The sequence below is a fragment of the Pinus tabuliformis genome, chromosome 8, assembly GCF_031772625.1.
Source record: "Pinus tabuliformis cultivar Carrire ecotype Pingquan chromosome 8, CPIR1, whole genome shotgun sequence".
NCBI classification, from domain to species: Eukaryota; Viridiplantae; Streptophyta; class Pinopsida; order Pinales; family Pinaceae; genus Pinus; species Pinus tabuliformis.
The window spans coordinates 714,089,097-714,115,273 of NC_142294.1; positions in this window are offsets into that span (position 1 = coordinate 714,089,097).

Sequence of the window (26,177 nt, forward strand, 5' to 3'; positions counted from 1 at the left end):
AGGGACAACTCCAGCAGCAAAATCCACAGTCACAAACACTGCCCTTTGCAACTGGGCAACCATTTCTCCCATCTCAATTTTCAAATGAAACCATACCGCCACCTATATCACTTGGCCAGCAACAACAACAGCCACAAGCAATGCCTTCAGGAATTAGGCCAGCATTTCCCCCATCGCAATTTCCAAATCAAGCAATGCCTTCAGCAATGGGACAAGCATTCCCCCAGCAATCCCAAGGTCAAGATCCTGGTTACCAAAGTTAAGGAAAGAATGTACTTTGATTATCATGATATGAAAAGATGACCCTTCGAAACTCTCATATGGCTTTGGAGCTTATAGTCTGAAATTTGTGCTTCGAAACTCTCATATGGCTTTGGAGCTTCTAGTGAAATCGTTTTTATGAAGGATCATGGGGAAAATTTGTCGTGGATGTTTAAAAGATGTTTTATCAAGCATGAAAATGTATACTTCTTAAAGTTCTTTAGTTATATGACGTTCAATTGAATGCTATATCTATTTCAATATTGTGGTTCACTCGATGTAGACTTTAATATTTGCTTATGTTTTGTTTTGTTCATTCATTTTAGTTAAGCTTTAAAAAACATTTCTGCATATTAATAATTTTTCATGATCTATTTAATTTATTTATAATTTTCATAAATTAAAAAAAACATATAATTTAATTTGTGTGATATACATAGAAGGTTTTTGATAGATAACGTATTTTATCATTATGAAATGTTAATGTTAAAAGATATGATATAAATTAATAAAAAATAACATAATTATCATATTTTTATTATTTTTAATGTTATAAATAAATATGATATAGATTATTATATTTGTGTTAGTGTTATGATTTATTATTTTGTTTAGTGCTTTTATATTCATGCTTTTTTTTTATATTTGTATGTGTGTTTTTTTCATGGAATTACATTATTGTTATTCATTTAAATCCTTGTATGTGTGTTTTTCTCAAAGCATTACATTACTGTTATTCATTCAATAGTTGAATAATTTTTTTTGGATGCTTTTTTTAAAGATATTTGATTTTTTAAGAGGTTTGTTTATGCTTACTAATTTGAGATTCTTGTTATATTATTATTTTGATATTTTTGTTATATTATTGTTCTTTTTAAAACAATTGGATTTTATTTGATATTTTCTTTTCAATATATTTTCTTAGATTAAAAATGTTGAATGACTATGAACAATCCAAATATTGAATGTAAACTCCAAATATACTATAGGATAGAAGAGGTACAATATTTACATAAATTATAGAGAGAGCAATAAGAAAGCCCAAAGCATAAAATGAAACAATAGAAGATTATTACACTTTTTTACAAGCCTTACTCACTTAGTCAGAGCAGCTTACAATAACTTATTTATTTAGGCATCTCTAGAAACTTCATCTCTACATATTTTCTTGAGTATTCAATGCCTCTAACTAATTAAAAAAAATTGGGCAAAGGAAACATCTAGATTTTTCTAAAGATTTTTTTTCCTTGTATGTGATTTTCTAAAAAGGTGTTTATGCTTTATTTGGGACCCTCCAATGGTCAAAACACCTTATTGACACTCTCTTCTTACCTCTTCTAGTGGTATGTGGAGACATCAATAGCCTTCATTTGCTTCATGCCTCAACATTCTCCCACATGAATCTCAATGAAGGAACATATAGATAATCCTCACTCCAAGTCTGTGCATTAAGTTACTCCAAGGCCTACCAAGCTTTTACGTAGATCATGCCTGTCTTTTGGCAATATCTTAGTAAGCATATCGCCAAGATTCTCAGATGTATGAATCGTTTTCAAATTGAAATGTCCTTCCTCCAACATTTGTCATATCAAATGGTACCTTAGGTCAATGTGCTTGATTCATGGATGGAATGTTGGATTCTTTGCTAAATGAATAACACTTTGACAATCACAACATAACACATATTTGTCTTGTTTTCTCCCTAGATTCCTAGGGAATCACTACATCCATAACATTTATGTGCAATCCTCTATTGTAGCTTTATATTCTACCTTAGTTGTGGAGAGAGATACTATATTTTTTCTGCCTAGATATCCAAGACCAGCTACAAATGTGTACAAATAACTAGTGGTGGAATTCCAAGTGTCTAGATCTTCAGCCATATCTTCATATGTAAATATTTCAAGGAAAATATTATTATTTTCAAAACATAAGAAATAATGGCTAGTACTTTTGAGCTACCTAAATAGACATTTCATTGATTACCAATGTTTTTTTCCTAGATTAGCAAGGAATCTTCTCATACTCCCGCTACATGTGCAATATCTAGCCATATACATAGCATGGCATACATCAAGTTGTAGATTCTGAAGCATAAGGAACCCTGCTCATTTCTTCTTTCTTGTTTTCATCACAAGGACATAAATTAGTTCTTATCTTGAAGTGGGTTGAAAGAGATGTATTAGCTGGCTTGCAATCCTTCATGTTAAACATTTAAAGCATCTTCTCAATATATTTTCTTGTGGCAATCATAGTTTCTTGTTCTTTCTATCATGAAGAATATTCATTCTAAATATATAAAGTGTTGTACCTAAATACTTCCTCACAATATGGCTACCCAAATCATTATTTTCTCCATTAAGCATCGTGTTTCCATGTCAAACAATGAGCATGTCATCCACATATATCAATAATGTAATATAATTATCATGGCCATACTTCTTGATATAGACATAATGATAAGCTTCTAGTATTTTAAAATTGTACATCAACATCAATGCCTCAAATTTCTTGTACCACTATTAAGGTGTTTGTTTCAACCCATAAAGGCTCTTCTTTAATCTACATACTAGATTTTGTTTATCTTTTACTTTGAAGGACGTTGATATTGACATCTAGTGGTTCACATTATACATCGAAGGTAATAACAAGACCAAGAATGACTTGAAAGAATGAAATATTAACAACATGAGAATATTTTATTAAAACCAATACCTCATTTTTTGGAAAATTCCTTTAGTACTAGTCTTGCCTTGTACCTCTTCTTTCCTTCACCCTTGTGCTTGAATTTGTATACCCACATTTTTTGTAGGGCCCTTATTCCCTTTGGAAGCATCACCAATTCGAAGGTTTGATTTTATAATAGGGAGTCCACTTATTCCTACATATCCTTCTTCCATTCCTTGCTATCATCATCCTACAAGGTTCTTGAAAAAGCTCAAGAATTCCTTCATCGGTGAAAAAAACTTTGTTTAAGATGATACATTTGTGAGGGCTTATGAGGCCAAGTAAACTTGTGAACTAATTGTGGTGGATTTCTTTCTTATTGGAGCTATTGTAATGGTTGTTGCAATTGGAATTCTTGTAATGGATGATGTGGTTGGACCTCTTGCAATAGACATTGAAAAACTTCTCCTTCTTTCTCATCTTCATCTTCATGATGCTCACTTTCTTGTAGTGATGCAACATTTTCTTGGTGTTTTCTCGTCCTATGTAGAACCTTATCTACCTCCATATCTCCTCTAGATCCCTTAAACATTTCTAATTGAATAAAAACGACATATATTCCTCTAATAATTAATGCTTTTACTAGATCCCGTAGTTGATAACCAAACTCAACATCAACATATCCCAGAAGAATGCATTTAATGGATTTATCATTCAGCTTAGTTCTTTTATCTTTCGGAATATGCACATATCCTTCAAATTCGAGGCTTTTGAGGTGAGAATAGTTTCCCTTTGTAACATACCTAATTTACAACTATTTTTTTTCCAGGATATAAATAACAACCAAAGACGTTTAATGAAGCGTAATTAATTTTCAGTGGAATCTAAATATTATTTTAATTCACTTTTATATATGCGAGAGTTCCCATTTTTAAGTTCGTAGTAAACACTAGCCATTAATTAAAGTTGTTACACCTCAACTCTTTAATTATTGTCATTTTTTCTTCTTCTTTTTCCAAAATTGTACTATGGTTACGTGATTGCCTATGTGCGGAAATATATAAATGATATTTAGGCAAATAATTGTGCACCTGGAATTGCAACGTGCATGCCACCCAATCTATGATCATGTGACTTATTTTCACTTGGGATGGAACATATTTAATTCTCATCAAAAGAATTTCCTCTTGTTATAAATATCCACTATAGTACATTATCTTTTTTCTGGTCAACTCTTAATTTACTAATAGATGAATGAATTTGTATTCTCATGGACATATATGATTCAATTCTTGATATATTAATTATACTCGGGAATGGGTCAAACCCACATATTTACCTTTGTCATAGATCTTATATTCACACTATAGTGTATTGCACCCTTCTATATATGGCCTCATGGTGTGTGTATTCATCATTACAACATTTAATTTTTGATCATAAACACGTGATAAGTTTTACCCATTAAGGTGTCCATTAGGTGTTTTTCTTAATTGTTACTTTGTCCTTGGCAAGATAATATTAAAAGTCCATGTATGATTTTATATTTTTAGCCCTTTCCAAAGTCAACAAAATCAAACTCATATTATCTAATTGATGTAATATTTTTTACGTCTCCATCTACTTTTTCTATATCTCTATATAATAATGCTTTCCAAACTTGATATTTCACAATTTATTTACAATGGGGTTTGGAACACTTAAAATTACTTGGTAAAGGTCCTAGTGACTATTCTCGTCCATGGTGAAATTTGACACAATCCATTGTAGAATTCTAACTTTACCTTTTAACCCACTTCCTCAGTTTCTAGAAAATTTGGGCAAGTGTTAAAGGGTTGAGAGATGTTTTGATAGGTGATTTTGTAAATCAAATTTACCTTTTTCCACGTACCCTAGATCCATGTCACACCCATGTTACTAAAGTATGCTTCTCGAGATGGTCACTATAGATTTTTTTACATGATCCAACCGTTATAAAGGATTACCATAACATCATAGGAAATGACCCCACTCTAAGTTGTTGTTTCATTTTCTTCTTTCTGATGTGGTGTCTTCTACTCATAGCATTGCTCTGAAGCAGGACAAGATGCTTGGCACCTTTCGATGGTTACCATAACATCATAGGACTTTTAATCCCTGTTGTCTCTTATGTTTGAGGGTATTTGTGCTACAATATGTAAGGAAGTGTAGTGGGTTTCATTGGAGAGAAGTTCCCTTTAAAAAATTTCAACATTTGATCCATATAGGTTGGATTTTGATTCCTTGGTTAGTTTCTGAGAAAATTTCATCCCTTTGTGTGAGGTACTCAGGCTATAAATATCTCGTTTTCCTTGTCGACAAAAATTTCACTCATGTGATCTTTCATCCTTGGTTTCTGTTGCATTTCGTGTTCACAACAAATTTAGAAAACATCGCTTCTTACCCATTTTTTTTCCACTATGCAGGTGCTTCTTCCCCTATGTACCCTAAAAGTGTTGTTCCTTCGATAGTCTAACTTTAGGTACCTCTAGACTTTGTGCCTAACTTCAAATTATTTCATTGTTTACTAGGATTAATTTTTATTTTTTTCATTCCTCTACTCAATTGGTGTGCCTCCCCTTGTCAACTTATTCATTGGTAGTTTCTCTATTTTTCTTCCTTATGATGCCATTGCAAATTTACCTTCATATGGCAATCAATCTCTCAATAGCTCACTGGAGCATCCCGCTAGGTTTTTTTCATATGCATGTTAATAATTTGTATTTATACATTTCCCAGGATATATCCTTTATGATTATTGTCCGCTTAGGAGGCCTTTTCTATGAGGAAATACTACTAATCCCTAACATGCTTCTTACATGATTTTTTAAAGCTTTATATGGGTTCGTTCTAGAGCTCCATGCATAAACCCACCCAAAAGGAATTGGAGCCACTTTGTTCCACAACTATTTTACACTAGGTAAGCTTATAACTACATCTCTTTCTTGGTTGCATGTTATGTGGAAATGTCGGGGAAGATGGTTCAACTCGCTTATTCCTATTTTGAAGTTATTATTTATGATGCATTGACTTTCTAGCTCGGTCGATGGCCCACTCTAGAAATATCTATAATTTTATTCAACATTTCTGCTGCATGTAGCAAAGTTTAAATAGTTGGTCATGTTCATCTCAGGTACACCATATTCACATGCAGTTGTTTCAAACTGATTTTATACTAGACCCTTAGGCCTGGATATTGTGGTTGTAATGATTTCTTGTAAACTTGAAATCACTCTTAATTGTACTATTTTGAAATATTATGATGTCTCACTTTAGTCATTATGTGTTTTTATAAATAGGATGTTGGATAATTACCTATTTTGCTTCCAAGATATAGAGATAGCGCCTCACTGTTCTGAGTGGTTACTTAGGTAATAATAATTGTACGTAACACCGCATTATATCTTACATTTAACTTTGTATATTGATGCATCAATTTATTTTGAAATTGAGCGTATGTGCTCGATATGCCCACACCCATTTTGTTGATGTCTACAGAACAAGGACTTACTACTGAGACTGGTTCACTTATGTGGACATACGTTTGTTTGCACACCTATAGATCAAATAATTGTTTAGATTATTTTATCTATGTATCATAATTGATGATTGCAATCTATGGAATATTTCTTATACAGTACTTCATGCACCATTTTTGGGGTTATATTCTTGTCTTAGATCCCTATCAATTCTCTTCCTTATCTATGGATTTCCGATTCAAATGTACACTACAACATGGCAGGATGGCGCAAGTCCCTAGGCTTCCATGTCTAACCAACTTTCCTCTATTTATACCTATATGTCTCCATATATCATATTAGAATTTTTTTTTTGTCTTTGAGCATGTAATTGATAAATATTTGTCTTAGCATGATTGACATGCCAAATTACTCCTATGGAGTATAATGAATATTTTCTATTGCATTCCTATCCTCATAGTGCTAGCTATAACATATTGCTTTTAAATTCTAATTGTACACACTACTCGGAACTATAAATCGAAAAATTTAACTTATCTATTGTAGAGGCTTCAATCGGCATGTTCCATCTTACTTCAGACTTAGTTCTACTTATCATTGTATTTTAAGTCAACTCGTTCTATCCTTTTCCCTTATTCTATCTTCCTTTCGTGTCCAAATAACTAGGATTTACCCGTATATATATATATATATATATATATATGTGTGTGTGTGTGTGTATGTGAAAAGGTACATCAAATACTATTAATAATCCATTATGTAGTCTAACATGAATTTGTATTAACAATACATCTCACAAAATTTATTCAAATATCGTACTCTTGCACAATTTTGAACTTGTAATCCCTTGTTTTGATTTATTTAAAATGAGATGTTTAGCTATGTAGGTTTGTTTCAACCCATAAACGCTCTTCTTTAATCTACATACTAGATTTTGTTCATCTAAATTATTTTGAAACCTTCAAGTTTCTCCATATAAAACTCCTCCAATTCACCACGAAGGAAGTTGATATTGACATCTACTTTTTCACATTATACATCCAAGGTAACAACAAGACCAAGAATGACTTGAAAGGATGAAATATTAAGAACATGAGAATATTTCATTAAATCTAATACCTCCTGTTAGGGAAAATTTCTTTAGTACCAGTCTTGCCTTGTACCTCTTCTTTCCTTCACCCTTGTGCTTGAATTTGTATACCCACTTGTTTTGTAGGGCCCTTATTCCCTTTGGAAGAATCACCAATTCCAAGGTTTGATTTTATATTAGGGATTCCACTTATTCCTACATATCCTTCTTCCATTCCTTGCTATCATCATCCTACAAGGTTCTTGAAAAGACTCAAGAATTCCTTCATTAGTGAAAAAAACATTGTTTGGGATGATATCTTTGTGAGCACTTATGAGGCCAAGTAAACTTGTGAACTAATTGTGGTGAAGTTCTTTCTTACTAGAGCTATTGTAATGGTTGTCGCAATTGGACTTCTTGTCAAGAGAGAGATCACGAAATAGCTGGACAACAGGCAAGAGAGAGATTTTTCCTTTAAACTGTAATTCAATATATATGCTCGTACAAATCCTTAAATATCAAAAAATTTCACAGGATTTTATGTATCATTCAAGAAAAGACTTGAAAACATAAGAAATAAGAAATATTTATGGTCCTTATAACATTGATTATAAGCCTTAAACTATGGCTAATACTCATAGCAATAGAACCCGCAACTACTGGAGCTTCTTTGGCTCGACAAGCTCCCGAACCATTTAAAAGAGCCTGCGTGATTCATCAAAGGCTTCATCGACATAAACAAAAACCTGCAGACATTTCTGTAAATAGCATATCAAGATTTTCATATGATCTATATTCAGTATTGTGTAATGTACTGGACGAAAACTTTCAACATTTATTTTTCTGTTTCTTTTTTAAATTAATGTTTTTGCATATCAAAGAGGTTAATGGTTCATTTTGTTAACATTCAAACGATATTTTTATTTATTAACATTTTCTTCTATTATTTATTATATTTAATGTATTTATCAATTTTAATATATATATATATATATATATATATATATATATATATATTCTATTGACATACATTTGATGTATTGGTTTCCATGTTTCGCCTGGAAGAAAATTTTTCATTAAGATAAATGGATCTAAAAATAAGTCAAGCCATCAATGTGATACCGCTTTGTAATGTATAGATAATGATGAAGTGATGTATCATTTCAATACCAAGAAAGATTCAAATCTTTGTGTCTCTTTTTCACCATTTTATTTTTTTTGTACAACTGTAAGTGTGAGAAGAATAGGTTGAGTTTGAGCAACAATTTGGCAAGATATATATGTGAGAGAAGCTCATATGTGTGATCAAACTTTGATTTGCATTTATATAGCTATTTGAATTCAGATTTGCCTATAGTTTTTATAGAATTAACCGACTGTTTTCCACAATAAAGGATGCACATGTGAGGGTTCACCATGTGGCCAAATTTGACCACGAGTGGGATGTTTGACCAATATTGGATTTTGAGTATTTTTATTGGTTTTACCAACATTGACTTGTTGTTTCATGAGGTCTGACTGAATCAATATTTGACTTAGATTATTGGCAGGAATTTCTAAATAAATTGTTGATTTGTAAACCTTGATTAATGGTTAGGTTTCCAAGGGTAGAATTAGTGTATCTATTGTGCATGACTTTTTTTTCTCATGATATTTATTGTTTTTGTTGCATTTACTATTATGATTGTCTCAATGTAATTATTCAATGATACTCGTGCATAAAATATTGTGTAAAAATCATCAGGAAATAATTATTTGGTTGGTAATTGTACTAACTATTTGGTTGATGTAATTATTCATTGATACCAGTGGCATAAAATATTTTGTAAAATCATCCTGAAACAATTTTTTTTTTGTAAGATAAGGAGTGACCATTCATATTCATTAAATCGAGTTGAAACCTTTACATACACATGGTGGCCTCAACCCGCCCCAAGGGGAAACCTGGTCTGTTGGCCATCTAAAGTTTTTAACAGCCATCCAAAAACAAAAAATGCTGAGTCTCCTTGTCCAAGCTAAGTATACTAGACATTTAAACAGATTACTACTAGTTCTTATCTGCATTATGAACAGTGTCCAAAATCTATGAGTTATCATTCTACATCCAAAGACTGAAGAATTTTCTACTTATCTCCATGTATCAGTCTGCCATGGCCTCCCGCTGGTCTCCTTCTTCCTTTATTCCAGAGTTGGTCTCCTTTATCAGCTACTTGATCTCTTCTAGTTTGTTGTCCTACATTATGAGGGTTACCTGCATGTTTTGCATCTCTTTTTTCATATTAGGAATTCCCTGAGTCAGTTCTACCATCTCCATGGAAACCTGCTTCATTGCTTTTGCCAAGAGTCTCTTCATAAACCAGTAAACATGTAATGCCTGTTTGTACAGTGTCATGCACCCCGGTATTTCCCTGATGTTTGGAAATTGTATTTTACTGTGCTTGTCATAGAATTTCAACATGGTTTTAGAGCTTTGTTGAAAGTTGAACTATTCAAGTCAACCTAAGAGACAATATTTAACAACTTTATTGGTTTTTTGATTTCATGTCAAAATGATGCTAAGTCTTAATGTAGAACACGAGTTGGATGGTGCCGCAAATTTTAGATCATGGAAGACCAACATAATCCTTTCCTTGGAAGAAATTGATCTTCACAATCAAGTGAATGAAGTCATTCTAGAGCCAAAGCGAGCTAAGGAGAAATTCAAGTATAAGAAGAATAAAAGAAACACTAAGAGAATCTTGATAGATTTGATAAAGGACCACTTGATTCCACATGTTGTTGAGTTTAAGACTACCAAATAACTATATGATGCTTTGGCGGGATTGTATGAGAGTAACAACACTAGCAAGAAACTAAGATTGAGGCATCAACTTTGTAGTGTCATAATGACTAGATCATATTTTGTTCTCTTATCATATGAGAGCCTCTTAGTTGAGATATGAACCTAGACCCATTTGAGATAACATTGATGACGCATAGATTGTTACAATGACTCAATTGATTTCCTTCCTCATAGGATCCATTTGTTCAGGGAGTTTTTGCACAAGATAAGCTGCAAATGTTTGAAAAAACATGGACTAATTGTGTCTAAAGGGAGGCCAGATTGTTGTCAAAGAAAAACTTGTAGAGACCTCAGGATGAAGAAACTCAGGCCCTTATAACTCTTGCAAGGAAATGAAAAGTAAGAATAAACTTAGGAAAGTTTGATAAGAAGAATATAAGTAAAACAATTGCTCCAATTTAGGATGAAAATAATAAGGATATGTCAAAGATTAAGTGCTTCAATTGTCATGATTTTAGACACTATGCATCTCAGGGTCCTTAGAATAAAAGTAAGAGAAAGAAACATGCATCAATTGCCAATGTTGATTATGATTATAATTATTGACCATAGAAGAATTCAAAGTAATATTTGTTTTCCTCCACTCTTTCAGCCACTATAATCAATAATAGTGGTATTTGGCTGGTGGACAATGCCGCATCTAGGCACATAGCAAGTTTTCAATATTTTGTTAACAATTTGGTAAAAATGGATTTAACATTGTAGGTGGAATTTCGAGATAAAACCAAGTATCCAATGAAAGGAGTTGGGATAGAGTCATTTCAGTCAGAGTCTAGATATTCTCTTCACATGAGAGATGTTTTGTTTGTACTAAAATTGAACAAGAAGTTGTTATATGTCTCAGCGTGGAGAATAGATGTTACATAGTTGCATTTCCCATTGCTCAGGTTCTTGTATGGTCCAAGGGCTTGACAATAGACTTAGCAGGAACGATTGGTGTTCAAGAGGGAGGAATGTAATTATTATGATGTCTATCCCATGCATTGATACATGAAAGTATCATGGTAGAGTCAATGGATCTACCTAAAGATGTTGCTATGACAAGGAAGAGGCCAACATGGCTTCATGACACCTTGTGGGATGCAGAAAGACATGCAAGGCTTAGAGATACTTTCAAGGAGAAAAGAAAACTAGAGAGGTGGTCAAGATATATGGCATTTATGAGCCACATCATTGATTCTAAGCCTTATAGTCATGAGGAGGAAAAATGACAACATGTTTGGAAGGATGCCATGATGGAGGATTATTACTCCATCATGATGAATAATGTGTGGGATATAGTTCAGAGACTAGAGGAAAAGTGTGAGCTGGCTTGCAATTGGATTTATAAGATGAATCATGCAACATATAACAACATTAAGAAGTAGTAAGTGAGGTTGGTGTAAAGAGAGTTCTCCCAAAACGAGTGAGTAGACTATAATCAGGAATTTTCTTGAGTTACGAAGTACACTTCTATTTGTACTATTGTTTATCTTTCTTTTATTATTAGTGGGAGACTACATTAGATAGATGTAAAGATCACGTTTCTCAATTGTGTGATAGAGGAGGAAGTTTACATAAAGAAATCTTAGGGCTTTGAGGTACATCAGAAGGTGTCCATTGTTTACAGATTAAAGAAGGGTTTTCACCAACTCAAATAGGAACCTACGACATGGTATTCCAGGATTAATGAATACTCGATGAGTTTCCGATTCATGAAGAGTGGTGCATATCTAGAAATTTACTTCATGGTTATTGATGGTTATCCTTTGATCTTGGTGTTCTATGTCAACAATTTGTTCCTTATTGGGGTAAAGAGGCCCATTATTGGGCTGAAGAGGGAGTTGGCCTTGAGTTTAAGATAAAGGATCTTGGCATGATGCATTATTTCTTGTGATTGGAGGTGTGGCAAAGATAAAATGAGATATGGGAAGTACACTTCAATTTTTTTAGGAGATTCAACATGATGGACTGCAAGTCCATGATTACACTTATGATGATAAATATAAAGGATATGAGTGGTTAAACTTTATATTCAGATTTGGTGGAACCCACAATGTAAGGTTAGTTGATTGGATCCTTATGTACCTACTCAACACCACACTTGATGTTTTGTTTTTAGTAAACACCCTGAGCTTGTATATGGTTGAGTTGAGGAATGTGCATTAAGTTGTAGTAAGGCATATGTTAAGTTACCTACCTGGTATAGTTAGATATGGTTTGATATATGACTCAGGTGGTGAAGTGAGGTTGAAGGGATATACTAATTTAGATTCAACCCATAAAGGCTCTTCTTTAATCTACATACAAGATTTTGTTCATCTAAATTAGTTTGAAACCTTCAAGTTTCTCCATATAAAACTCCTCCAATTCACCACGAAGAAAGTTGATATTGTCATCTAGTTGTTCAAATTGTACATCGAAGGTAACAACAAGACCAAGAATGACTTGAAAGGATGAAATATTAAGAACATGAGAATATTTCATTAAAACTAATACCTATTTTTAGGGAAAATTTCTTTGGTACCAGTCTTGCCTTGTAACTCTTCTTTCCCGCACCCTTGTTCTTGAATTTGTATACCCACTTGTTTTGTAGGGCCCTTATTCCATTTGGAAGCATAACAAATTCCAAGGTTTGATTTTATATTAGGGATTCCACTTATTCCTACATATCCTTCTTCCATTCCTTGCTATCATCATCCTACAAGGTTCTTGAAAAGACTCAAGAATTCCTTCATCATTGAAAAAACATTGTTTGGGATGATATATTTGTGAGAACTTATGAGGCCAAGTAAACTTGTGAACTAATTGTGGTGCAGTTCTTTCTTACTAGAGCTATTGTAATGGTTGTCACAATTGGACTTCTTGTAATGGATGATGTGGTTGGACCTTTTGCAACAGACGTTGAAAAATTTCTTCTTCTTTCTCATCTTGATCTTTGTCGTGCTCACTTTCTTGTAGCGATGTAACATTTTCTCTTTTTCTTGTTGGCCTATCAAGAACCTTATCTACCTCCATATCTCCTCTAGACCCCTTAAACATTTCTAATTGAATAAAAATGACATATATCCCTCTAATAATTAATGTTTTTACTAGATATCGTAGTCGATAACCAAACTCAACATCAACATATCCCAGAAGAATGAATTTAATGGATTTATCATTTAGCTTAGTTCTTTTATCTTTGGGAATATGCACATATCCATCAAATCCAAAACTTTTGAGGTGAGAATAGTTTCCCTTTGTAACATACCTAATTTAGAACTATTTTTTTCAATGCTATAAATAACACCCACTCACGTTTATTGAAGCCTAATTAATTTTCTGTGGAATCTAAATATCATTTTAATTCACTTTTATATTTGCGACAATTCCCATTTTTAAGTTCATAGTGAACAATAGCCATTAATTAAATTTGTTACACCTCAACTCTTTAATTATTGTCGTTTCTTTCTTTTTTCCAAAATTATACTATGGTTATGTGATGGGAAATGTGCGGAAATATATAAATGATATTTAGACAAATAATTGTGCACCTAGAATTACAACTTGCATACCACCCAATCTATGATCATGTGACTTATTTTCACTTGGCATGGAACATATTTAATTCTCATCAAAACAATTTCCTCTTGTTATAAATATCCGCTATAGTACATTATCCTTTTTTTGGTCTACTCTTAATTTACTAATACATTAATGAAATTGTATTCTCATGGACATATATGATTCAATTCTAGATATATTAATTATACTCAAGAATGGGTCAAACCCACATATTTACCTTTTTCATAAATCTTATATTCACACTATAGTGTATTGCACCATTCTATGTATGGCCTCATGGTGTGTTTATTCATCATTGCAACATTTAATTTTTTATCAAAAACACATGTGATAAGTTTTACCCATCAAGATGCCCATTAGGTGTTTTTCTTAAAAGTTACTTGGTCCTTGGTAAGATAATATTTAAAATCTATGTATGATTTCGTATTTTAAGCCCTTTCCAAAGTCAACAAAATCAAACTCACATTATCTAATTGATGTAATATTTTTTATGTCTCCATCTACTGTTGCTATATTTCTATATAATAATTCTTTCCAAACTTGATATTTCACAATTTATTTTCAATGGGGTTTGGAATGCTTAAAATTACTTGGTAAAGGTCCTGCATGGTAAAATTTGGTGCAATCCATTGTAGAATTCTAGCTTTACCTTTTAACCCACATCCTCAGTTTCCAGGAAATTTGGTCAAGTGTCATAGGGTTGAGAGATGTTTTGATGGGTGATTTTATAAATCAAATTTACCTTTTTCCACGTACCCTAGATCCATGTGACACCCATGTTGCTAATGTATGCTTCTAGAGATGGTCAGTGTAGATTTTTTTACATGATCCAATGGCTATAAAAGGATTCCTCTAACCCTACTGCAGATATTGGGAACGACCCCACTCTAAGTTGTTGTTTCATTTTTTTCTTTTTGATGTGGTGTCTTCTGCTCATAGCATCGCTCTGAAGCAGGACAAGATGCTTGACACCTTTTGATGGTTACCATAATGCCATAGGAATTTTAATCCCTGTTGTCTCTCACGTTGTAGGGTATTTTCTCTACAATAGGTAAGGAAGTATAGTGGGCTTCATTGGAGAGAAGTTCCTTTAAAAAATTTCAGCATTTGATCCATCTAGGATAGATTTTGATTCCTTGGTTATTTTCAGACCAAATTTCATCCCTTTGTGTGAGGTACTCAGGGTATAAATATCTCGTTTCCCCTATTGATGAAAATTTCACTCAGGTGATATCTCATCCTTGGTTTCTATTGCATTTCATGTTCAAATTTAAAAAACATCGCTTCTTACCCATTTCTTTTCCACTATGCAGGTGATTCTTCCCCTTAGTGTGAGTCAAATTGAGTGTCTATGTACCCTCAAAGTGTTGTTTCTTCCATAGTCCAAATTTAGGTGCCTCTAGACTATGTGCCTAAGTTCAAATTATTTCATTGTTTACTATGATTAATTTTTATTTTTTTCATTCCTTTAGCCAAGTGGTGTGCCTCCCCTTGTTCACTTATTCATTGGTACTTTCTCTATTTTTCTTCATTATGATGCCATTGAAAATTTACCTTCATATGGAAATCAATCTCTCAATAGCTCACTCGAGCATCCCACTAGGTTTTTGCATATGCATGTTAATAATCTTTATTTATACATTTCCCAGGATAAAACCTTTCTGATTATTATCTTCTTCGGAGGAATTTTCTATGACGAAATACTACTAATCCCTAACATGCTTCTTACATGATTTTTTAAAGCTTCGTATGGGTTCGTTCTAGAGCTCCATGCAGAAACCCACCCAAAAGGATTTGGAGCCACTTTGTTCCGCAACTATTTTGCACTAAGTCAGTTTATAACTGCATTTCTTTCTTGGTTGCATGCTACGTGGAAATGTCGGGGAAGAAGGCTCAACTTGCTTATTCCTATTTTGAAGTTATGAGTTATGATGAGTTGACTTTGTAGCTCGATCGTTGGCCCACTCTAGAAATATCTGTATTTTTATTAGACATTTCTACTGCAAGTAGCAAAGTTTAAATAGTTGGTCATGCTTGTCTCAGGTACACCATATTCACATGCGGTTGTTTCAAATTGATTTTATAGTAGACCCATAGGCCTTGATATTGTGATTGTAATGATTTCTTGTACACTTGAAATCACTCTTAATTGTACTATTTTGAAATATTATGATCTTTCGCTTTAGTCTTTATGTATTTTTATAAATAGGTTGTTGGATAATTACCTATTTTTCTTCCAAGAGTTAGATATAGTGCCTCACTAGTCTTAGTGGTTACTTAGGTAATAATAGTTGTATGTAACACATCGTTATATCTTACATTTAAATTTTCATATTTAGGTGTCAATTTATTTTGGAATGGACCGTATGTGCTCAATATGCACATGTCCATTTTGTTGATGTTTACGGAACAAGGACTTACTATTCAGACTGGTTCACTTATTTGAACATATGTTTGTTTGTGCACATATAGATCAAATAATTGTTTAGATTATTTTATCTATGTATCATAATTGACGATTACAATCTATGGAATATTTCTTATATAGTACTACGTGCACCATTTCTAGGGTTATATTCTTGTGTTAGCTCCCTACAAATTCTCTTCCTTACCTATGGATTTCCTATATTCTAGGCCCTAGGCTTCCATTTCTAGGAGGTTTTGTCCTTTGAATCATCAAGGAATCATTCATTTTTGTAATGTAAAGGAGGTTGCCCCCTTGAAGAGGCTGAATTCTAAGGCGTTGATCTATCTTTTCTATCTTTTTGTGAGCTAGTTTCATAACATTTGGTATCAGAGCTTTGGATTCTAGGGTTTCGCTGCTCCAAATAGGTCATCGTGGAATTTTCACTATAATTTTTTTTTCTGTGACATTTCAGAAGCTATTAAAAACAAAACCATTTGAAACGAGATCGTACTAAAGCTCAGATCCAAATTTCAGAGCTTTTTGTGCTATAGTTGCAGAGATATGATTTGAGGAACTTGGTCTTTTTGCAGACTCCCTAATTACATTCCAAACATGTGACCCGGGGAAAATCGTCATAACTTTCTCTCTGGGCATTGGATTGAAAATTCGTAAGAATTTACATAAAGAGGAGGGACTCTAGTTTCTTGTATATATTTTTCAGAGCCAAAGGTTGAAACAGGGACACGTGGCACATCGTACAAGTTTGCTCTACTGAACTAGTCTATAATCAGGTCACTGTGGGAGATCTGGAATAACTCTTCTTTGGAGAAACCAATTGGGATCACACTGGTGGCATTGGAAAGAGGATACAGAGGGTTACTGCAGGTTGCAATTTTAGAACAAGATGATCTGAAATTACAGAGATACATCAGAGGCAATATCGAGCTCCTACGGAGTGAAAAAAAAGTTTGTAGATTTTTTTTTTTTCTTAAGCTTGGTTTGAAAAATTATTTTGAAGGAATTCAAAGGGCATAGTAGCACATTATCATCAATAATTGATGCCCCGAGGAAAGAAAATGCAAACATCTAGTAAGCAACCTGAAAGCTCTAGCATGACTCATGAAGAAGAGGAAGAAATGCTACATGATATATCAAAATTACGAGACCAAGTGCAACAAATTTCACTCTCACAAAAGCTAACAGAAGCTAAGATAAATGGCGTGGAATCTAAGATAAAGGGTGGAAGCCAAGATTGACGACTTGAAGATATATTTGAAGGAAGATTTGACAATTTTTCTACAAGAAATACTTACTAATGTTGAAAGGGTAGTAAAGAAAACTCATGATGCGAACAAAAGAAATGTTAATCATGATTTCATAGACTCTAATGTTGGATCAAAAACCTAGCATATTCCAAAAATTTATATGACTATGTTTGATGGCAAGGATCCCGCAACATGGATATTACAGATGGAGCAATTTTTCGATCTTAATAATGTGCAAAACACACAAAAGGTACATATTGCAACTTTATATTTGGAACCAAATCAGTTTGTATGGTATCAATGGCTTTGCTCTCGTAAACAAATTATCACTTGGGCAATTTTTATGGAAGAATTGACAGCACATTATGAGGATACAAAAGGAAACACTTTTTTTAGCCAATTGATAAGTCTCAAACAAAAGGGTTCAATAATGGAGCACATTGAGGAGTTCCAAAAATTGAACATAAGGGTAAAAAATATTCCACAGGAGCATATGATTGATGTGTTCATAGGGACTTTAAAGGATCATATCCAACATGATGTTTGACTTTGGGACCTGATTCACTAGAGAAGGCATTCAGGTTAGCAAGAAAAGTGGAAAGCAAAATTATGGCAACCAGGAAGCATACCACTCACAACTATAAAGATGGAAGTGTTGTTGCCCCTAGTCTTCCACAACCTATAAGGTTGACACCACAACAATTGGAAGAAAAAAGAGGAAAAGGGCTTTGTTATAGTTGTGATAGCAAATACACTAAAGGTCATAAGTGTGCTGAGAAGAAATTATTCTACATAGATTGTGAAGAGGAAGAAGAAAAGGAGAAAGAAAGGTCAAAAGAAGAGGATATACTCCAGGAACAAAGTCTAGATAAATAAGAAATGAATCCGACCATATCTTGTAATGCATTGGCTGGAATTACCACTCCTCAAACCATCAAGATAGAAGGACAAATCAAGAAGAAAAAGGTAATAGTGTTGATTGATTAAGGAAGTACCCACAATTTTATTCATTGTAAGGTAGCAAAAGAATTGAATTGCTTCCTATATCCAGCACTAGAGTGTCAAGTGATGGTTGCAAATGGACGAACAATAAATTGCTTTGGAAAGTGCCATAATATCAAGCTATCCATGGGAGAATATGTATTGACTAGCCCAATGCTTTCCGTTCCAATGGGAGGTGATGATGTTGTACTAGGATTCCAATGGCTACAACCCTTGGGTACAATAGCTTTTAATTTTCAAGAACTTTTCTTGAAATTTTATGCGGAATGAAAGGAAGTTGAATTAAGGGGTATTGCAAGGAAACCGGGAAAGATAATTAGCTCTAACGGTATGACAAGGCTTCTAAAAAGGGAACAAAGAGGTGTACTTGCCCAATTATGTTCGCTTGATGTTTCCACATCGAAATCATCTATTTCTCCAGATCTCCAAAAAGTCTTGGGCAATCATTCCAAGGTATTTGAGACTCCCAAAGGTCTCCCACCTATTCGTGATCATGATCATGCTATTCATCTAATTCCAGAAGCTTTCCTCCAAACATCAGGCTGTATAGATATCCCTATGCCCAAAAGTGTGAAATTGAATGTATGGTTGCAGAAATGCTAGAGGCTGGTATAAGTCAACCTAGTCAAAGTTCTTTCTCTGCTCCAGTAGTATTGGTGCACAATAAGGATGGATTATGGCACATGTGTCAGGATTATAGGGAGCTCAACAAGCTCACTATTAAAGATAAGTTTCCCATTCCTATCATTGATGAATTATTGGATGAATTGCATGGGTCAGTTTACTTCACCAAGTTGGATCTTCATTCAGGATATCATAAAATCAGAATGAAGACTGAAGACATTCCTAAAACAACATTTACAACTCATGAGGGTCATTATTAATTTTTGGTCATGCCTTTTGGCCTTACCAATGAACCATCTACATTTCAAGGTTTGATGAATTCCATTTTCAAACCCTTCCTTAGAAAGTTTGTTTTAGTATTTTTTGATGATATACTAATCTACAACAAGTCATGGAAGGATCATGTTGAACATGTTGATAGGGTACTACAACTATTCGGGGAGAAATAATTATATGCAAAAAGATCCAAATGTTTCTTTGGAGTACAAGAGGTGGAATACTTGGGTCATATTGTATCTCATGAAGGAGTTATGGTAGACCCTAGCAAAATTAAAGCCATTAAGGAATGGAAGATCCCCACATCCATAAAGCATCTGCGAGGATTTCTAGGGTTGATAGGGTATTATCGCAAGTTTGTTAAGAATTATGGGAGAATAGCAGCACCTCTGACAACATTATTGAAGAAAGATGCATTTTCATGGACTCCAGAAGCAACAAAGGCCTTCAAACATCTTAAAGAGGCAATGTGCCAAGCACTAGTCTTAGCTATACCAGACTTCACAGAAACCTTTACTGTGGAATGTGATGCTTCAGGGAATGGAATTCGTGCTATTTTAATGCAAGATGAAAGACCCATTGCTTTTGAAAGTCATCCAATTAAGGGAAAGTTTTTACACAAAGCTATTTATGAGAAAGAAATGTTGGCAATACTACATGAACTTAAGAAATGGTGACGCTACCTAATGGGAAGACACTTCAAGGTAAAAACGGATAATGATAGCCTTAAATACTTTTTAGAACAAACATTATCATCTGAAGAGCAACAAAAGTGGGTCACAAAGATGTTGGGTTATGACTTTGAAATCATCTACAAAAAAGGGAAGCAAAATTTGGTGGCAGATGCACTCTCAAGAAAGGATGAGGATGTGGAAGCATTGTTGTGCACCATTTCTATTATCCAACCAGATTAGATAAACAAAGCAAGGGAGGAATGGAAGAATGATGAAGAAGTGTGGGAACTTATTCAAAAGTTACAACAAGATTCCAGTACATCTGATACATTTAGCTGGAAAAATGATTCGTTATGGTACAAATATCACTTATACCTCTGTAAGAATTCCCAACTCAAACAAAAGATTCTTATGGAATTGCGCACTTCTCCCTTAGGAGGGCACTCACGATTTTTAAAAACTTACCACAGGGTTAAGAAGGAATTTTTTTGGGATGGCCTTAAATTATGTATTCAAAAGTTTGTGGCGGAATGTTTGGTTTTCCAACAAAATAAAGTTGAAACAATTAAGAGCCCAGGTCTATTACAACCTTTATCCATTCCAAGCCAATGTTGGGAGGAGGTTTCAAAGGATTTTATCAAAGGTTTACCCAAGTCTGAGGGAAAGAGTGTCATCATGGTGGTAGTTGACATACTTACCAAATATGCACACTTTTGTGCATTATCACATCCATTTAAAGCCAGTACAGTTTCTACTGCATTTATGGAAACAATTCAAAAGCTACACGGAATCCCAAAGATTATTGTAAGTGACAGAGATCCCATTTTCACTAGAAATTTTTGGACAGAATTATTTTCTTGTCTCGGTACTCAGTTAGCTCATAGCTCATCTTATCATCCTCAATCTGATGGGAAAACTAAGATAGTAAAAAAATGTTTGGAAGGATATCTTCGTTGCTTTGTATCTGATAAACAGACACAATGGGTCAAATGGTTGCCTCTAGCTAAATGATGGTATAACACTTCCTTCCATACAGCTACAAAATTGACCCCATTTATGGCACTTTATGGATATTAGCCACCATCCATCACATCATATTTAAGAGGAAATTCTAAGGTTCAAGTAGTGGAAAATCACATCGAGCATCAACAACAAGTCCTCCAACTCTTAAAGGATAACCTCGTGTTGGCGCAGAATAGAATGAAACAACAGGCAGATCAACATCGCAGTGAAAGAAGTTTTGATGTATGTGATTGGGTATTCCTACGGCTACAACCATATAAACAAATGTCCCTCAAGCAAGCTAAGAAGGATAATAAATTATCACCAAAGTATTATGGTCCGTACAAGGTGTTGCAAAATATTGGTACGATGGCATATAAATTGGAGCTTCCTGCAGCTTCTCCAGTGCACCCAGTTTTCCATGTTTCATGTTTAAAGAAGGTTATAGGTGACAAGCTCCCAGTTCAAACAATATTGCCAGAACTTGACGAGGAAGGAAAAATTATATTGGAACCGGAAGTAGTCACAGAAACAAGAACTCGACAGCTACGAAATCGATCAATTTCAGAGTATCTCATTAAGTGGAAGAACTTATTGGCTGAAGATTCCACATGGGAGGATGAGAATTTTATACAGAAGCATCTTGAACTACTCAAGTGTTGAGGACAACACTTTTTTGAAGGAGAGGGGCATGTTAGGTCCCTATAATACGAGTGATTACCCCATTACTATTGTAGTTGTATCCCTTATTAATATTGTTGTGCCCTTATTTCCCCCATATTGTTATTACTGTGCCCCATAGAATCCCTCTATTGTTATTTTTGTGGCTTTATATTGTTATTGATAGGTCAGATGGGTTATATTGTGACTCCTTAGACTCCTATATATAGAAAGGAGGTTTTTTCATTTGAATCATCAAGGAATCATTCATTTGTGTAATGCAAAGGAGGTTGCCCCCTCGAAGAGGCTGAATTCTAAGGGGTTGGTCTATCTTTTCTATCTTTTTGTGAGCTACTTTCATAACATAGAGATATCCCTATGCCAAAAAGAGTGAAATTGAATGTATGGTTGTAGAGATTCTAGATCCTAGTAGAATTCAACCTAGTCAAAGTTCTTTCTCTGATCCAGTAATATTGGTGCACAAGAAAGATGGATCATGGCCATGTCTCCGGATTATAGTGAGCTCAACAAGATCACTACTAAAGATAATTTTCCCATTCCTGTCATTGATGAATTACTGGATGAATTTCATGGATCAATTTACTTCACCAAGTTGGATCTTCGTTCAGGATATCATCAAATCAGAATGAAGACCGAAAACATTCTGAAAACAACATTTAGAACTCATGAGGGTCATTATGAATTTTTGGTCATGCCTTTTGTCCTTACCAATGCACCTTCTTCATTTCAACGTTTGATGAAATTCCATTTTCAAACCCTTTCTTAGAAAATTTGTGTTAGTATTTTTTGATGATATACTAATCTACAAAAAGTCTTGGAAGGATCATGTTGAACATATTGACAGGGTGCTACAACTATTGGAGGAGAAACAATTATATGCAAAAAAATACAAATGTTTCTTTGGAGTACAAGAGGTGGAATATCTGGGTCAAATTGTATCTCATGACAGAGTTAAGGTAGACCCTAGCAAAATTAAAACCATTAAGGAATGGAAAATCCCCACATCCATAAAGCATTTGTGAGGATTTCTAGGGTTGACAGGGTATTATCACAAGTTTGTTAAGAATTATGGGAGAATAGTAGCACCTCTAACAACATTATTGAAGAAAGATGCATTTTCATGGACACCAGAAGCAATAAAGGCCTTCGAACATCTTAAAGAGGCAATGTGACAAGCACCGATCTTAGCTACATCAGACTTCACAAAAACCTTTATTGTGGAATGTGATGCTTCAGGAAATGGAATTGGTGTTGCTTTAGTGCAAGATGAAAAACCCATTTCTTTTGAAAGTCGTCCAATCAAGGGAAAGCTTTTACACAAAGCTATTTATGAGAAGGAAATGTTGGCAATACTACATGCACTTAAGAAATGGTGACCCTACCTAATGGGAAGACACTTGAAGGTAAAAACGGATCATGATAGCCTTAAATACTTTTTAGAACAAAGATTATCCTCTAAAGAGCAACAAAAGTGGGTCCCAAAGATGTTGGGTTATGACTTTGAAATCATCTACAAAAAAGGGAAGAAAAATGCGGTGGAAGATGCACTCTCAAGAAAGGATGAGGATGTGGAAGAATTTTTGGGTGCCATTTCTATTATCCAACCAGATTGGATAAACGAAGCAAGGGAGGAATGGAAGAATGATGAAGAAGTGTGGGAACTTATTCAAAAGTTTCAACAAGATTCCAGTACATCTGATACATTTATTTGGCACAATGATTCATTATGGTACAAACATCACTTGTACCTCTGTAAGAACTCCCAAATCAAACAAAAGATTCTTATGAAATTGCACACTTCTCCCTTAGGAGGGCACTCGGGATTTTTAAAAAATTACCACAGGGTTAAGGAGGAATTTTTTTGGGATGGCCTTAAATCAGATATTCAAAAGTTTGTGGCAGAATGTTTGGTTTGCCAACAAAATAAAGTGGAAATAATTAAGACCCAAGTATATAACAAGCTTTATCCATTCCAAGGCAACGTTGGGAGGAGGTTTTAATGGATTTTATTACAGGTTTACCCAAGTCTGAGGGAAAGAGTGTCATCATGGTGGTATTTGACAGACTTACCAAGTATGCACACTTTTGTGCATTATCACATCCATTTAAAGCTGGTACAGTTTCTACTGCATTTATGGAAACAACTCAAAAGCTACATGTAAATCCAAAGATTATTGTAAGTGATAGAGATCCCATTTTCACGGGAAATTTTTGGGCAGAATTATTTTCTTCTCTTGGTACTCAATTAGCTCATAGCTCATCTTATCATCCTCAATCTGATGGGAAAACTGAGATAGTAAACAAATGTTTGGAAGGATATCTTCGTCTTTGTATCTGATAAATAGACATGATGGGTCAAATGGTTGCCTCTGGTTGAATGGTGGTATAGCACTTCCTTCTATACAACAACAAAAATGACCCCATTTATGGTACTTTATGGATATCAGCCACCATCCATCACATCATATTTATGAGAAAATTCTAAAGTTCAAGTAGTGGAACATGACATCGAACATCATCAACAAGTCCTCCAAGTCTTAAAGGATAACCTCGTGTTGGCACATAATAGAATGAAGCTACAGGCATATCAACATCGCAGCGGAAGAAGATTTGATGTAGGTGATTGGGTATTCCTACGGCTACAACCATATAACAAAATGTCCCTCAAGCAAGCTGAGAAGGATAATAAATGATCACAAAAGTATTATGGTTCGTACCAGGTGTTGCAAAAGATTGGTACGATGGCATGCAAATTGGAGCTTCCTGCGTCTTCTTGAGTGCACCCAGTTTTCCATGTTTCATGTTTAAAAAAAGTTATAGGCATCAAGCTCTGATTTCAAACAATATTGCCAGAACTTGACAAGGAAGGAAAAATTATATTGGAACCGGAAGCAATCACAGAAATAAGAACTCGACAGCTATGAAATCGATCAATTTTGGAGTATCTCATCAAGTGGAAGAACTTATCTGCTGAAGATACCACACGGGAGGATGAGAATTTTATACAGAAGCATCCAGAACTACTCAAGCATTCAGGACAACACTTTTTTGAAGGAGGGGGGTATGTTAGGTCCTGTTGTGCTCTACAACAACCCCCCATTTCATAACATTTTTATTTACACAAAGAATTATTATATGGAATGGGTCCCTTTTAAAATTTAATTGGCATCAATGCTTTTGTGTTCAAAAAGGTATGATAATCAAATGAGTTTACGTATTTAAACCTTTTTGAATAAAAGTGTTCCAATAATGAAACATTCTTTTGTTATTGCGATAAAGCGATCGCAAGATCGCATATCGCAATGGCATAAGAAACGCATTAAAATGGTATTTTGATTTCCCCCGATGCGATATCGCAATCGGGGATCGGCGATATTCCATGCACACTTAATAAGCGCACATAACTCTTCCCCCGATGCGACGCGATATCGGCGATCGGCTATCAGCGCTGCCTCATGTGCAAAGAAAAAACACTTTAAGTTATAACCCCGACCCGATGCGATATCGCTATCGGCCATCGGCGGAATCCCATGTACTTCGATAAGGCGCTCAGGTCTTACCCCCGATGCGATGTCGCAATCGGCACTCGGCAGGATCTTTTCCAAAGATTGTATAGCATCTATTCCCCGATGCGATACGGTATCGCTCATCGGCAGTCGGCTTTCTCAAAAATCATCACTTGAAACTTTAAAGTTATAATGATATCTGATCGATAAAAGCGCAAATTTCAAAATGCCGTTAATGCAGGGATAAGGTAACGCATGTGTATTTAAAAAACTTTGCCCCTTCGATTAACGAACATTTTGCGTCTAACCGCCAAAATATCCGTTGCACGCTTAAGGGGGTCATTCAGCTGGATAATGGTGTGATATTCATTTAATGAGTAGCAGCCCTTAAATCACCATTAATGCATCTGCAATATCTGCCCACTGATTGGATCCGCAGCCACTTTTGGGAATTAATCTCACCACGCTTCAAATGATATATCTTTCCCGTTATGGATTGTCATCATTATTTCCTTGTTACGATTTCTCTTGCACTTGTGTAGAATTCATCTGTTGAGAGAAGCTTGAGCATGATGGGGAAGAAATCCAAGAGGACCGCAGGCTCCGCTGCTACGTCTGTTGCAGGACAGACTGCCGCAGAAAGCAAGAAAGGCCTAATTTCAGACACTACGTGCACTGGTCTCAATAGGACTTCATGGCAGGGCACATATAATCTATTAGAGGTTGAACAACCGAAAGTGATAGTGACAGAGGCGGGTGTGGATATGCTAAAGAAGTCCGATGCTACCCTTAAGGACTTGGCCGATTCCTTCCTCCACAGGATAGCAGCCAGAGAGCAAGTCCTTCCCTACACTGATG